The sequence below is a fragment of the Acipenser ruthenus genome, chromosome 7 (assembly GCF_902713425.1).
Source record: "Acipenser ruthenus chromosome 7, fAciRut3.2 maternal haplotype, whole genome shotgun sequence".
NCBI classification, from domain to species: domain Eukaryota; kingdom Metazoa; phylum Chordata; class Actinopteri; order Acipenseriformes; family Acipenseridae; genus Acipenser; species Acipenser ruthenus.
This window is the reverse complement of record NC_081195.1, coordinates 54,457,739-54,474,545: the sequence shown is the minus strand read 5'-3', so window position 1 is coordinate 54,474,545 and position 16,807 is coordinate 54,457,739. Positions and strand designations below refer to the sequence as shown.

The following is a 16,807-nucleotide window of genomic DNA, read 5'->3' as shown; positions in this document are numbered from 1 at the left end:
CTAATGCAGTCAAATACTTTTTAATTTCAATTTCACTTCCTAACCCCATAAAACATCAGTACAAAATGCCCCACAAAAAACAACAAGAACTAATTGCACAGTTTATGACTGATATCCATTTTGGAATTAACAGGATTTTAGCAGATGCTCTAAACTATTTTAATACCGAACTCAATGTACTATATTTTTACATTTTTCACTCCTTACTGCTACCACAACCATTGCTGATTTTCTTTACTATTATAACTATTGCTTTCGTTTTTTTGCCATTTCTAATCTTATTTTACCCCCCACCATCGCCTCTTCACACCTTGGTGTACTTAACCTGCCCCCTCCAGGCACATGTGCATTTTATAATTATGGGTTTGCACCTAATTTTCAAAACACCAACATGAAAAACGTGTGAATTCAAAACACCAACATGAAAAACGTGTGAACTCAAAACACTGATGAAGACAGGAGCTGAAATGATTGCCTTGATGAGGATGACGAAGGCATTTGACTTCTTAAATTAATATTTAATCAAATCCAAAAGCAAACATTTTAATCAATAAACACGTGCCGGTAATGTCTACAGTGTTTACAGTGCAGTATGTAATTTGTTATATTCATTTTGTTTTAGCGACCCAGCTGTTAAAAAAAAAAAAGTATTACAATATTACAAAAGTTGCACATTACAGAAAACAAAAATCTAATAAAGTTCAATTGTTGTTGTTTCTTAGCATTTAGTAACATTATCAAGTATTTTTCTGTTCTCCTTTCAGAGAAAAACTGTCTCAGTTGTTTTAGTAATAAGCATACAAATCAAAGTACATAGCCACAGATACAACAAATACAATATCTTTATAACACCTGTAGCTGCGGTTTGTTGCAATGGCTTTTTGCTCCACCAGTAGGCATCAGTGCATAACAAATAAATGTCATCGTCTTCAATTTTTTTTGTAACACAGAAATATACCATTTTGAAACCCCTTTAGAGTAGAAATGCTTGAAAAACAGCACAGTCTATACCTTCACAAAAGTGTATTTGGTACAGTGTAGACAACTGATGTGCAGTTCAGTTCAAAATTCAGAATATTTGAATGTTTGAGTGCTAAGTTACAATGTGCTGTACTTCCAAAAAGGCTGCACATGGGTGGGGCTATCTGTTTACCAAGCCTAGAGATATTAGCTTACATATGAAATCCAAACTGTTTCTAAATAAAAAAATAAATACTTGATTTTACTGTTGTGCAAACCGTTCTCGGCAGCTTCAATGGTTTTGTAGGCTTATCTTTATTCTCCTGTTGTGAATTGCCTCATTCTTACTTCCTCATCATTTTTTCCAGTGGGTGATCTGAACAGTAGTGTGAAACTGCTAAACCTTACCATGGCTACATGTATGCACAGTCATTAATAACATGCTGCAGGGTATCCTTGCAGCCACTGTGGGACTGCTCCTATGTGCGCGCCAAATAAAAAATGACTGCAGTTCAAATTATTGCTGTACTACATTGTAAGTGCAATTGATGTTCACTTTTATTACATTATTAGAACTGCATTACACATACGGTACTGCTATAACATTAGCAGTTTATCATTAAATAGATACAAGGGGCACTTAAGTTGCACTGTTGTAATGTGTTTTTGTAGTTTGAAAAAAAAAAAGGCTTTTACTATTGTATATGGCATTCCTTAAAAATATAATATGTTATCCTAGAGTATATGCAGCACATATTGAAACTATAGTGTTTGTGGCTGGTACTATAGTATATATATATATTTTTATTTGGGAACGTCGTTTTATTGTAAGGTTTAATTAATAGTTAATTGTCAAAATATCCAGAATTCTAGCCTTGGAGCAAAATCTGGGAATATAAAGATCAATACTTCTATATGAGCCGCAGTGGGTTTACTTATATATGTACCAATTAGAAATGCTCTCCAAACACATACCTACTTCAACTTTATTATGTTTCATGCACTTAACAAGAGTCTGTGGTCAACAAACACCTACTAACTACAGCCTGTGTGAGTAATGGAAACATTAAAAACCATGCTAACCCACACTTGCTTAGTGTGAAGATATAATGACCTCTCTCTGTTTCACGGACCACCATTGTTGTTATTATTTTTTAATACACATTTTTAAGCATTTTTCCAACACGTATTCTTTTTTTTGTATAAATAATGTTATATACATTTAAAAAACTTATAGTAAAAAAAGAGGATGGGTTAATCTGCCGTTTATATTTTTTGCTATTCTCTAAACCCCCATTTATCACTATGCTATCAGCTTTAGCTAATTTTGTGATGTTCATTTTATCACAACTTAAATGTCGTAATTGTGCTGTACTGTATACGTTACAATGCAACAGTTATTCTGTTTTTTCTTAATCGATAAAATGTATGGTTTTCATGAAAACCATTTAAAAATGTAGGCTGCAAAAATAATGGGTTTAGAGCATTCTTGTGTAAGCAAAAACATGATGATCAACACAAATAATACTCTACATTCTCTTGCAGTCTTAGGATAATCGCATAAAAGATGCTGAGGTGTAAGCATGGGTAAAATATGTTCTTATGTATCAAAACTGAAATGGGATTTATTGGTCCGCTGAGGCCTACTTCACTGCATTTGTTTTTCAATCCTTTTTCAACTGTGGTATACGATGCACCTAAATATACTGTAAATGAGTAGACACTGTACATCCTAGCATTCTAGCAGGTTTTAATGTATTTATATGCCACTTGGGAACATAGAACTTCAAGGGCCTAAAATGGACAAATTATGTCTTTGGCATAAAAATATCACATTGGTTTTGACCAAACATTGTAAAAAGGGTAAATAAAACAGTTTAAAACAGGGTTGGAACAAAGACCAGGAGAGGAAGGGCCTAATAGCATCATAATGCAATCATCGACAAGTTGGAAGCTGGCTAAACTTAGGGATACATTTTAACTATAGCTCTTAAAAAGTACCAAATAACAAAAACTTGGATATTAATGCTAGGCTAAGTCTGCTTTTTTGCTGCCTTGAAGTGTATTTTAAATATGCACATTGGTGTTTCAAGCTTTAAATGTTCAGGCATACTTTTCAAGTTCTTCAGGATATGTTACATTTAGTTTTTCTATGCGCAGTACAGTATTATGTTTCATCAGATACTGTTTTATGCAAATTGTAATCTGCCTCTACTGTGGAAAGTTTTGCCACTCTATGAAAAAAAATTAATTGAAATTAATTCCTCTTTTGTACCTCGATTATTCTACTTTTGTGAAAAAATAAATTCCTGTGTGTGTGTGTGTGTGTGTGTGTGTTTTAATAGAGCAAAGTTTATCATCTATTGTGTTTAGGGTGAATTGTCCATTATGAAACTTTAAATAATGTATTTCTTTAACATTAACCTTCCCAGAATCTCTCTCTCTCTCTCTCTCTCTCTCTCTCTCTCTCTCTCTCTCTCTCTCTCTCTCTCTCTCTCCAGTAGATATGTTGCTACAGTTTTAAGAAAATATTTGTATTGTTTATTTATTTTTAAATATGATGTATGCAGTATACAGAAGCTTTTTGGTGTTGTATAAAATACAATCTTAAAAGGTTTGCCCTTTCAATTCCAGATTTTTTGACATACATTTTAAAATATAATTCATGAATAGTTATTTGTTAAGGATATTGGTACAATAGTTAAAATGACATCATTAGGCTAGCCAATCAATATCACTGCCAGTCACAAACTTCAAGCAGATTTGAATAAATTGGGACTTTTTCAATCTTTTAACTTCACCACATGCTACGGACAGGAGACTGTGCTTGTTATCTGGTGAAGTATCTGCCAGTCAGGGTCTTCTCTGTTTGGGTGCTCTAGTTTAACCAGTAGATTATTCTTTTTATTTCAGAGAAGTTAGTAGTTTTTTTTTTTAAACCCAGCATTCAGATCTTCAAGGGAAGAGCTTGTCAAAAAGAATCCTTACAAAAATGTGTCTATGTGGTGTTTTTGGTGAAATCAGGTCAGATACTGTATTTTGCTTCATATCTAACTGAAAATATTTTATCTAAAGTGTGTAATACATAAATACATACAGTATAAACAGAACTAATGAAAAAATACCATTGTGTTACATTTAAAGTTTATTAAACTACAATAAAAATTACACAAAGACTGTGGTAGGCTGCAATGTTCTATCCCTTTTTCTTGTGTATTTTGCTGCCATCAAGAGATAGAGACTAACAACTACTGTACTGCACAACAAAGCTAGTTTTAAATGCTCTGTTTATTTGAAATGTCTTGCTCACAAACATTTCATGTTTTACAGTATGTGTCTTGTGGCTCTCGACCATATGGAATTGTTGGTATGCTGCTGGTAGGGTCAGGAAGTTTGCCCACCCCTGTTCTATAACTTGGCAGTCCCAGAGTCTATTGTGTAGCTTTTTCTTTTTAATTTTATCTTGGCGAAAGCCGAGTCCAATATTAGCATGAAGTAAATAACAGCTACTCTCATGTAATAAAAATCATAGGCTTCATGCAATTCAAAGTAAAACCCAGAAACCAATTTATTAGTAAAGACAATGTTTTCCAATATCTGTTTCTGTTTACCAGTAAAACTATACAGTTGCATATACTGTGCCTGAAGCAATGGAGTATTATATAACTAACTGATAAAAAAAATAAAATATCTTCATTGCTTTTTTAATACAGCCAAATACAGGGTGTGGCCCCTTTATTTATTATCTAGTGCAATAGGCAAACCATGAAGCAATGTTACGCAAAAAAGCTGCTGAGTCACATTTCTATTCTTTACTGACTATTTGGGAAACTATAGACTACTCTGTTACTGATAGATCTGCTTTTGTGCAGAAGTGACAGGGGAAGACAACAGATAGAAAGCATTGTGACATCTGAATAATGCCAATCAATTTACACAATAATGCAACCATTGGGTTCTCCAAAGGAATCCTAGTCAAACAGTGTAAGAATCACGCAAGGAGTCATATGGTTTGGTTACTGTATAAGTAATACAATATCCAACTAGGTGGTCCTTGGTTAATACACTTTTTGATAGGCATCTCACGCTACTCCACCAGTACAGTAATATGATTGTGTCTACCTTGATGTGTTTAGGGTTGACTTCATCCAGCCTGTGTTTATGGAAATGGGGGTCTTCTCTCATCAAGTGATAAGCTGGTGTACTGCAGAGTAATGCAGAATTGACTTAATCTCATCACAAAGTGCTTTTAGTTTATGACCAAAACCTGATAATTCAGAGGCCTCATTTTTAATTTCCATAAATAATATGCTCAATTGCCTAGCACCTTACTATTAAATGTCGCCCAGAACAACAGAATATTGTCATTGTACCAACTGCACTTATTGCTTTAGCTTGGTTCCCTGGAAACCACAATGGCAGATTCACTTACATGTAAATCAGGAGATTCCTGTTAAACAAACAACATTTCCTCCCAAATGATCATATGGAACATTTTATTACATTATGGCAGTAATGGTACCTTATTATAGTAAAAGCATACAATACATTTCAACAATCCTCTTGAGAACTCAAAAGTGAGAAGAAAATAGAATGGCCGACTCATTCATTTATGTAGTCAGTGTTCTATCAGTCATTTTAGCTGATTTGCTACTTTTACAGATACAAAGAAAAGGTTACTTAATGAAACTGTGTTTGCATTCACAACCTTAGCCCATCTATTATTACAAATGTTTGAAAAAAAATGTATGTTTTTTACAATATTTGTTTTAATCATTAAATACTATTTTTTTTTGTTTTGTTTTTATTCCGATTTGAAAAGTTAGTGTGTTTAACCTGTTGGTCACTTTTAAAGATTTGCAAAAATGCATTATGATTTATAGGACTCAATACAATTCATAATCAGTATGCATTACACAAAGTAACACATGCAAGCCAATAAAAAGCAATAAAGCCCTATTTCCATTGCACTCTATATTTCAGTGCGCCTTGAGTTCATTCACTGTGCTATCACTGTTTTCCTGAATGATTTTTAAACATTAAACCGAATATCGGACACAAGCTTTGCGTAGCCCAATGTAATAAATAACATGACTAGAAAAATAGCTTAACAGTGACACAACATAAGCACACTTCCAAAATTCAATTTAAAACATCATTCACATTTATTGCTATTTGCTGTTACAATTTAACATATTTCTGGATTGTTATAGTAGCAGTGTAATAAAACATTTTAATAGCATTTTAAGGGACAAGAAAGATATGGTTATTAACATAATTTTAATTGTAAAAAAAAGTATAGTGTGTACTGTTATTGGTGACCAATTACTTTCCTAGTGCAGACTGCAAAATCTGTTTGAATCCTGGGTTACACCTTTCTAGAGCATTGATTTTATTCTTATTTATTTATTTGTTTTTTTATTCAGCAAATTACCTCAACACTTTTAGCTCCGTCGATAAATGGGTCACAAGACTGAACTTTGTTTCTTGAACCATTATTTGTATTGTTCTGAAATTTTTTAGCAGCAAGCACTTCATGGCAGATTGTGAAACAGCACAATTACCCTCCTGAATAGATCTTTGCCAAACACGGGTCTAGTTCTATCCTCTGGCTCACACTGATTGTATTTTTGAACGATGGTGCTAATAGAAGCTGATATTTTCAAAACGTTTTGTGTCTTTGTACTATATGCTCTATTTATTCATGAAAACCAGTTGAAAAAAAAAACTCTTTATAGTTCATTGCTTGTATTTCTGTTATATTACACAGGAAGAAAAAAACCATAGAAAGCAGCTAGGTTGTATAAAATAACATCAAAGAAATATTTCTAATGATGAAGAAGATACATTAACATTGCTCTTATTAGGACTGAAGTCGTTGTATTTTGTATCTTGATCTTGATTGTACTGTAATTCTTGATATGTATTTTTTGTATGCAACTGTAAGTCGCCCTGCTTAAGGGCATCTGCTAAGAAATAAATAATAATAATAATAATAATAATAATAATAATAATACTTTATAACAACCTAGATTATCAAACACCAATAATGTAAAAAATGGTGCACATGATTATGGAGGTGGCATGAAACTGATTAAAATCTGAAATGGAAAATACTTTCCAGGAAGTATAAGGTTTGCCTAATAGGTATGCTAATCCTGTTTACTCTTACTTTCAGTGAAATTAGCAACTGATTTGTTTATTCAAAACATATGGGCAAAACAAACCACTTCACCACTTCACCACTTCATTCCAAATTGTTTTACACTAATTGGTCAGATATAAGACAGTTTTGAGTGGAAAAAATTGCAAAATATCTGGCAACTTTGATTGACTTATACATCTCTATAAATGAACCAAGAGGGACTGCCCAGTCTAGTTCTCAAGCCAAAATCATAAAATGTTTCATGTGTGCTGTTTTATTGACTCTCCTCGAGTAGCTTTTATGCTTTTTTATGGCAATTCGTGTTTTACCTTCTCTGCTGCAAACAGAAATGTACTCAGTACCCTACCATTAGTTATTTTTGCTGAAAAGCATTTGCTGAGATGCAGTATTTTGCTTTCATCTGCAGAGAGGAGAGCAATAGGTTATTTTTGTCAATGTGTGTTACTGTGGTTAAAATCAGACTTCCTCTCTTGCAGTCATGGACTGGTGTAGAAATGCTGTTCTACACTATTTAGCAATTGCAGTGTATAGCAATTCAATTTATTATATCCGCTGCAACCGTAATTCTAACCGTTTCTGTGTTTGTTTAAGATAGTGTTAGACTGCCTTCGTTCTAAAATGTACTTCACTTATACTTGTTATTCTCTATCTTGCTCTAGTGCATGATTGCATTAATAACATTACTGAATGGACACAAGTATTGATTACTAGTAGTGCTGATTAGAAACTACAGAGAAATTTCAATTGCTTATATTACATGAATTAAAATGCACCTAAGAATAATTATTCATACCAGATAATATCAACATACAGCACTAGTTACATGTTACAGTACTAGTGCCCCGATAATGCTGTCTGAGTTAAAGGACTAGCATATCAGACTGATGGGCTATGTATAAAGTCTACCATGGAATGGTCTTTTAAATGTATGGAATGGTTTTTAAAGAGTGGTGAAGCATGCGTAATAATTTTAATGATTAGTAAAGTAAGCCACACAGAATCATTGACTCAGAGCAAAATGTTGACACTTTAACTTATTTATTAGGTTATAAGAATATTAATCACAATTAAATAATAAAAAAAAATCCTATACTGGAGCAGCAAAACCCTTAACAACCTAATTTGTTATAAAAGCTTGTCAACACAGTAATAGGCTTGTACTCAAGTTATATTTAGTTGAGCATGTTCACTTCCTTCCTGTCATAACACCCTTAAAAAACCCAAAGCTATCTTTAATATCAGCAATTCCAAAGCATAAAGAACTGATCAGCTTAATTTGAAGTGATGTCAAATGGAATATCACAAGCTTGCTTAAAGTACTTCTTTGAGTCTCAAAACTGTTACCAAAAATGAATCCAAACAAAAGGCTTAGGCCAGTCAAGCAATTAATCACAGTATGATGCATGTGGAATGCTTCATGATATAACAGCTTAGTTTTATAAGGAGGAGGAGGAGAAGAAGAAGAAGACGACTAAGAATATTTCATCCAGTATAAAGTTATCAGATATCAGAAAACATTTACAGAACAGAATGTTAGGAAATGTGTATTACAGTCTGTTTATGCTGCTTGCAAACAGTACAGGCAGTAACAAAATTAAAATATTGGCTCCCTAATAATTGATGATATACATTTTTATTGTGCTATTATCATGGGCAAGAACTGAACACATTTAATTCATTATTATCAATGTTATTTACCACTGCTTTATCTGTTTGATTATGCTTAGACTTATGTAGGCTGTTTTAACAACTGGGTATTTTATCCAACAGAGATAAAACACTCTGCTTTCAAAACCTTTATTTTTTCATTCTTAGGATTCCATTATTAAATTGTATTAGATTTATATTATATTGCATAAATACAAAGGATTTCCAGGTGATGTTACCAGGAGCAGTTTATCTAATAAAATTAATGCAAATCGAAATATTTCAAGTTAAATTCCTTTATAAATGATTAGCTTTTTTTATTTCTCAGTTTTTACATTTTCAAGTGTTGGTGGATAGCTACTGTTTACATTTCATCCATAGGATGGAGCACAAGGAGGTTAAGTGACTTGCTCAGGGTCACACACAGTGAGTCAGTCAGTGGCGGAGGTGGGATTTGAAGCGGTGACCTTCTGGTTACAAGCCCTGGACTTTAACCACACTGCCTCTTGTTTACTCAGCATGGGGGACTCCTGTTTAATGCCATTCATACAATACATTCTAATCATCTGCAATTTATAAGAATTTTTTTTTTAAACTCAAACTACAATGTACAAAACGAGACAGATAAAAGGCCCCTGAATGCATTTTGATGTGACATAACAAACTGTACTGTCCCGTATGACCTATTCCCCATTCCAGTATACACAATTTTGAGCTGCCAAAGACTTACAGATTACAGTGATTCTGAAATAACAGTGATCCGTGTAATAGCATGGTAATAACTCCTCTTACATGGTGACTACTGGTGGAATATGTGTGCAATTACATAGAACTTGCCTGTCCCATGGTACTGTATTCCACGTAATTACAAAGTGGTAGCAGTGATAATTATTTCATAATAAGAATAGTACAATAACAAATGTAACAATATTTTGTCACTGTAGTAAGCCTACATATTTGCATAATAATAACTACAATAATATAAATCATATATGTATGAATTCAACATAAATACTGGCGTTGCCTTCCAGCAAGTATTATGTGTAAATGTGTACCCTCTCTGCCAAGAGTCAGTGCTATTTGACCTATTAAAATATCTGTGAATAAAAAACACAGCAATAATAGGAAAGATACTTATGGTTAACTACAATCCAAAATAAATTAACTCAGTACAATTGTAGCATGAAAACATGATGCACTACAGATGTAGAAAAGAACATACATGCAATCTTATAATACAAACATACTCTCAAATATATAACTTTATCATACATGTATAAATCTAAACACACAATCCATACCCATACCTTCAGTGATAATTATTACATAATAGGAATAGCACAATAACAAATGTAACAACATTTTTTAAAAGTCAATGTGGTAAACTGACAGTAATATATATCATATATCTGTTTTTGTAATTCATTAATAAATGGGCCCCACATTTTAAGAAAGTAATTTCATTTTCCTTTATCTGTCTGGTAGAGCATTAGATTTCTCCATTCTGTGAAAGCTGGATATTTCTCTCCTTTCCAGTATTTAAGGATTAACCCTTTTAGTATCAAAGAACAATAGCTTAAGACAATATTAACATACTTTCTATTAAATGGCATCCCATGAGTTGCTACACCCAAAATGCACAAGCTAGGTATCCCTGTGTGTCTTACTTTGTAAATATCAAAAATGTATTCATGCATTTGTTGCCATATTGTATTAATTTTAACACAACCCCAAAATGCATATATAATGTTCTGAGTTTGTAAAATTAAAAATAAATGATCTCAATACAATTATTGCATGACAAGGTAATGCGCTGCAAATGTAGCCAATATGTTCAGTTGTTTTCTGTTGGGTAAAGTCAATACTTAAATCAAATGCTCATGCTCTTACACAAACAGATGAGATATACTGTTGCTGTATTATTCATTCTGCACATGATTTATTATTTAGACCCCTGGATGAAATCCCCAACTTCTTGGAGTTGTGCCAAACCACTTTAGTGAAAAAACATTTTGACAGTTACAGTAAATTGTCATTTAAATACATGTTTGTATTAATGTAAATTTCGTTCCAATTTTAGAACTCTAATTTAGATTTTTAAAAGGAATAAGGAATATTGTTCACCTGGTTGTCAATTTAGCACATGTGTAACCTGGGTCACTCTTTCTTCCCCATGCCACTTCACACTGGAATCAAGACTTCACACTACTGGCTTCACAAGGTGATTGTTTTATTGTGCTGCAAACAGAAAATGATAATCAGGGTTGCTGTCCCTCTTCATTAGCGCAACTCTCAGCTTTCTCTGAGTGTAAGAGCGCGGACTGCAAACATGCATACAATTACAATAATTAATAACACAATTAAACGTAATACCATTAATGATCGTATAGTGGTTTTCTTTTCAGCTTTCTTTTAAACAGTAAAAGAGAAATAACAAAAATACAGTACCTGCAAACAGAAAATGATAATCAGGGTTGCTGTCCCTCTTCATTAGCGCAACTCTCAGCTAGAAACAGCAATACAAGAAGAATCATTCTCTGTTTTTACAAAATACCAGTACTCTATGAACAAAATAACCTTATTGAACAAGATAGTCTAGTCTGCAGGTAATCAGTGAAGCCGTGCTCTTTGCTTTCAGTTTATGGTAATAAAATGAAACAGTACAACAGTGCATTAAGCCTTAAAATAAAAAACGTATCGTTCCTTTCTTTTAAATAATGCAAAGTATCACACATTCATACAACACAAAATTACATAATACAATTCCAAAATAAATGTTCACCATAAAATACAAGACTAACTTATTTTTGAGTTATGTTTACACATTTATTTTAAAAGCAAAGAGCAGCGCCTACCTTTCTCTGAGTGTAAGAGCGCGGACTGGCTAAAATGGCGATTGTACTACACTAATCAGTAAGATCGGATCATACCATTTATGCCAGAACTCTGAAACACTAAATTTACAGCAAATTACTTCACAGTGGGGTAAATCAATAATATCAGAAATAACTGTCTGCATTTGTACCATTTACCTAAATGCAACTGCACAGCAAAGGCTCCACAATTATTATTATCCACCCCTACGCCACATAGCAAAATGGACCGCGCTCTCAGATCGCACCACGCAACCAACTCTCCCCACAGATTTCCCGAACAAGGTAACTAAGGCTTCTAGGTTCTCCGATGTCAAATTTTGTGAAACTTCATTTAGTCATTTTCTATCTTGGTTACATTTACCCCCTCGGAATTTCACCAAATTTGCACATCTAGGGAATCTCAAGATATTTAAAAGATCTTAATTATTTACAATTGCTAAGGGTTCTCAAACTTTGGCTTTTCCGGTTACTAACCCATCCACTAAAGGATTACTCATGAGACATATTCTATCTCGAGCAGGTCTCTGAAGTGCCCATATACACCTCACATTTTCTAAGCCATCTCTATATCTAATATAAATACAGGGGATACCCCTCCTTGATATTATTCACTGCAATCTGTACCTATGGCTACATAGCACTACCCACCAAATAATAACTGATCATACTATTATGAACTTCACAAGGGTGTCAAAAACTGCAGCTAAAGGTTCTTTGTCCTCTGTGTGAGAAATTAACATGTTCATGGCACAGATCAATCTCTCTACAGGTTTTATTGTCCTGCCATATCTAGTCTTATATGGTCCCCCTGAAACACAGCTATTTTCGGTGTCTGGTACTACAACACTCTTCAATGCACTTTTCTTAGAGCTCTGTGTTTTCCTTGAAGCTACTGATCTAGATGAGTAAGTGCAAGCTCCAGTTACTGAGTTTTGGTTACATTCACTACCAGACTGTCCAGTGCTACTTCCAGAAATCAACTCTTTTCTTTTGTCGGTTAACGTCCTGGCTTGACTGGAAATCTCAGCTTCAGTTTCCACCCTACTCACATCAGGCTCTCTATGGTCATCTATCCTAGACAGTTCTGACTTTTGATAACTCACTCTCCCAACGCTCTGTACTTCATCAACATCTTCATGATCATTAAATACATCTATGTTTTCTCTCTCGACATTTTTCTCAGTAAGCTTCACAGCTTCTCTATTTTCTCCACTTGGGCTCTGCAAAATCCAAAACAGTGTTCTAGAGGTCTGATTTTCTTTCTCTAAGTCTTCAATTGCCTCTGGTCTCACTTCCTCTATTTCTGTCTCATCGTTTGACAAAATTGACCAAACCGACCACATATCCTCCTGTTCTGGTTCTAATGGTAAGAAATTAGCTGGCAGCAGAAGGTTTCCGGTGTACAACTTTCACTTGATTAGTCGCTGGATTCTGGATCTTATAAGTATGGATATCTTGATTGATATCAATAACCTTATACACTGTAGATGCCCATATATCAGCAAGCTTCCTTTTTCCTCTTTCTCCACGGTTGGCAAGCAAAACGTGATCGCCAATGTTAATACATGTCCCCTTGATCTTTTTGTTGTATTGTCCGGCTTGTTTCCTCTGCTCTTTACTAGCATGTTCCTGAGCTGTTTTCATTGCCTCTTGTAGATCCCTCTCTAAGGAAGTGACAAAATCATCATAATCTACAACGTCCCGGTCTCTTAATACACTCCTGAACATAAGATCCACTGGGAGACTCGGGATCCTGCCAAACATTAAGTAAAACGGAGGATAGCCTGTTGTTTCGTGTGCTGTACAATTGTAACAGAAAGTCAGCGTCTGGACCATCTGTGGCCACTTGCCTTTTTCTCTAGGTGGTAATGCTCTCAACATACTGCCTAATGTCCGATTATATCGCTGTCTGGCCATTTCCCATCGCATGGTAAGGATTGGTGTGTGATTTCTGCACTCCAGCCATCTCTAGGAGTTCACTGATCAGTTTACTTTCGAATGATGTACCTTGGTCTGAATGTAGCCTTCGTGGGAATCCATAAATACAAAAAAAGCTATCCCACAACTTTTTCGCTACCTGCTTTGCCGTCTGATTCTGGCACGGAAATGCATGTGCTAACTTGGTAAAGTGGTCGGTCACCACTAAGACGTCCACTTTATTGTTCTTGTTGTCTTCAGCACTCCAGAAGTCTATGCACAATAATTCCAGTGGTTCTGTAGTCTTTATGCTCTCGAGGGGAGCCCTGGCTTCAGGTTCAGGCGTTTTGCTCACTACACACCTTTTACAGTGGCGTACATAAGACTTTACTTCCTCTTCCAATCCCAACCAAAAGAATCTCTGGCGAGTCAAATATAAGGTCCTCCCTTGACCTTGATGACCTGCATCATCATGTACTCCCTTCAGAACCTCCTTCTTGAGGGGGGTGGGAACAACTAACTGGTATCTCTTTACTCCTGATGGTCCCTTAGATATTCTGTACAAAATCCCATTCTTAAGTTCTAACTTCTCCCATTGCTTCAGCAGTCTCTTAGTTTGTGAGCTCTCATGATCTAACTCGCGACGGGATGGCCTCCTTCCTCGCTGGACATAGAAAATAATTCTTCCAATGTCGACATCTGCCTGTTGTTCTACTTGCAGCCTCTGAAGGGTGAAAACTGGAAGTGTGGGCTGGCCTGCCGGCAACAGGTTTTGAACATGCTGTGTAGCATACACTGCCCGAGCAGGCACATGCTTCTCCCAATTTAGGTGGGTATCTAGAACTGCCTTCACATCTTCGCTCATCAAAGAAACAGGTTTTGATGGCTCAGGTAAAACTCTATTTTCACAACAGTTCTCTTGGTCACACATTTTGCAATTTTCGGCTGCTTGACAATTCACAGACGATAAGAAGGTTCCTTGGACACTGTCTTTGGGAACACCATTAGCTTCAGCCAGCAGGGCTTTGTACGGCTCTTTCACAAGCCTCCGGCTTACCTTCAGGTTAGTAAAAGGCTGGCGGCTTAGTACATCTGCAGGCACATTTCGGGTCCCCGGAACGTATCTCAAATCAAAATCATAGGGAGCAAGCTTCGCAACCCACCGCTGCTCGCAGGCATCTAATTTGGGCTTCGTCATTATGTAGGTCAGTGGATTGTTATCCGTCCACGCAGTGAAACGGTGCCCCTTCAGCCAATGGCCAAATTTGTCACACACAGCCCACTTTAAAGCTAAAAACTCTAAACGATGAGCTGGGTACCTTGTCTGTGAACGGGTGAGTGCCTTGCTTGCAAATGCAACTGGTCTTGCTTTTTCTTCCCCTTCAGGAACCTGGCTGAGCACAGCCCCTAATCCATCCTGAGATGCATCAGTTGCGAGTATGAATGGCTTTGTAAAATCTGGGTGAGCCAGGACTACTGTCTCTAAGAAAACAGCTTTCAGATCCTCCAAAGCTTTCTGACAGTCTTCTGTCCACTCCTCTGATCGAAGCTTCCTCAAAACTGGCTTGCGCAGTTTGACTTGACCACCGGGTCGCTTCCCCTGTTTTGGTTCAGCAGTGAGTTTATACAGGGGCCTTGCCATCGTTGAAAACCCTGGGACAAAGTGTGAATAATAGTTAGCTAGACCCAAAAATGACCTGATCTTCTTTATAGATGGCGTTCTTCCATCAGCTTCCATCAAATCTTCACTGGTTATAGCTTCAATGGCAGAGACTTTGTCTGGATCTGTTGATATACCCTCTTCGCTGACAATGTGCCCTAAAAACTTAACAGTCTTCTTGAAGAAATGACACTTCTTTGGGGAAAGCTTCAAGTTATGGTCACGTAATCTGATAAAGACCATTTCAAGGCGATTAAGGGCTTCCTCCTCACTTTTTCCAAACACCAGAAGATCATCAAGGTAACATAACAGGCTTAAATAATTCTGGTCACCAAAGATAGAAATCATCATTCGGGAGAATGTCGCTGGGCTGTTACACAACCCTTGGGCCATTCTGTTGTACTCATAAAGGCCAACTGGAGTAGTGCATGCTGTATACTTCTGATCGTCTTCATGGATTGGAATGTTATAGAATCCAGAGGTAAGATCCACGGTGCTGTATAATGAATTTCCTCCTAGGGAAGCAAGAGCATCTGCCTGATGAGGAAGAGGATGGGCATCCTTAATAGTTCGGGCATTCAACCACCGAAAATCTGTACAAATCCTCAGATCACCAGAAGGTTTCCACACTAAAACCAATGGTGAGGCCCACTCGCTGGTTGATTTACTGATGATCCCCTTTTCTTCCATTTCGTCAAGGACCTGCTTCAACTTGTGATAGTGCACAGGTGGTACTCTCCTGTAAGGAAGCCTAAAAGGCTTGTCATCTGTCAGTCTAATCCTATGCACAAACCTTGCTGCCTCTCCACAATCTAGCTTGCCTCGAGAAAAGATCTGCTCATATCGGGAGACTAAATCAACAAGCCTCTGCTTCCAATGATCGCTCACCTCACAGGTTGCAATATCAAGGTCCTCCAAGTCCAATTTCTTCAGTGTAGTATCACCATAGTTGTCATGATTTGTTTGTTTCCTACTTCCGACAGACTGGCTCTGCTCTCTTGATGGTGTGCTCAGCTTTGCACATTCCTGAGAATGATAAGCATTCTGCAAATAACTTTGCTTCAAGGTGACATGCGGTCTGTTACAAATTGGCTCAAAATCTTCTAGAGCGATACAGGCATGCACATCAGCAATTTTTGCATTACGTTTAATAACCATGGGCTTGTCCAATGATTGATAACCCTCATAGGGATCCATCTATCTCCCCACAACGGTGTGACTAAACGCCCTACCAAAACATTCCGCTGTGCTGCCTTTGAAGTTGTTGGCTCTACCATAACAGTGCTACCAACTGATATGGACACGGCATTCGGTAACTTGCCCCATATTAAATGCTCATGTCTTGGCAGTAGTGTAACACACTGCCTAAGTTTTACAGTACCGATTTTATTAGAAATCTTGTCCCCCTTCCAACGCTGTAAGTTGGCTAATAAATCCAAAAACATCTCTGTTTCCTTACCCCTACTCTCATCTGGGTTAGACAACAAATCCCAATAATTACCACTCTTTTTGAGATGGTGAAGGAGGTGTTTCAAAACATTGGTTCCTACTATCATTTCATCCTGCTGTCTGGAAACAACC

The 16,807-nt window shown here is 36.2% G+C and overlaps 1 protein-coding gene across 4 annotated transcripts in view; it reads right to left on the bottom strand.

Moving 5' to 3' along the window:
* LOC117415594 (protein kinase C theta type) overlaps positions 1 to 16,225 on the bottom strand; it is a 58,469-nt gene extending 42,244 nt beyond the window's left edge. For 2 of the 4 annotated variants that reach the window (XM_059027294.1, XM_034026142.3), the window contains exon 1: positions 10,898 to 13,516. The gene's annotated coding sequence lies outside the window, so the exon portion shown is untranslated. Of the gene's footprint in view, positions 1 to 5,082; positions 5,165 to 10,897; positions 13,517 to 16,114 lie in introns of those variants that run through there. The other 2 variants (XM_059027296.1, XM_059027295.1) reach the window with 2 other exon arrangements.
* Positions 16,226 to 16,807: the final 582 nt, after the last annotated feature.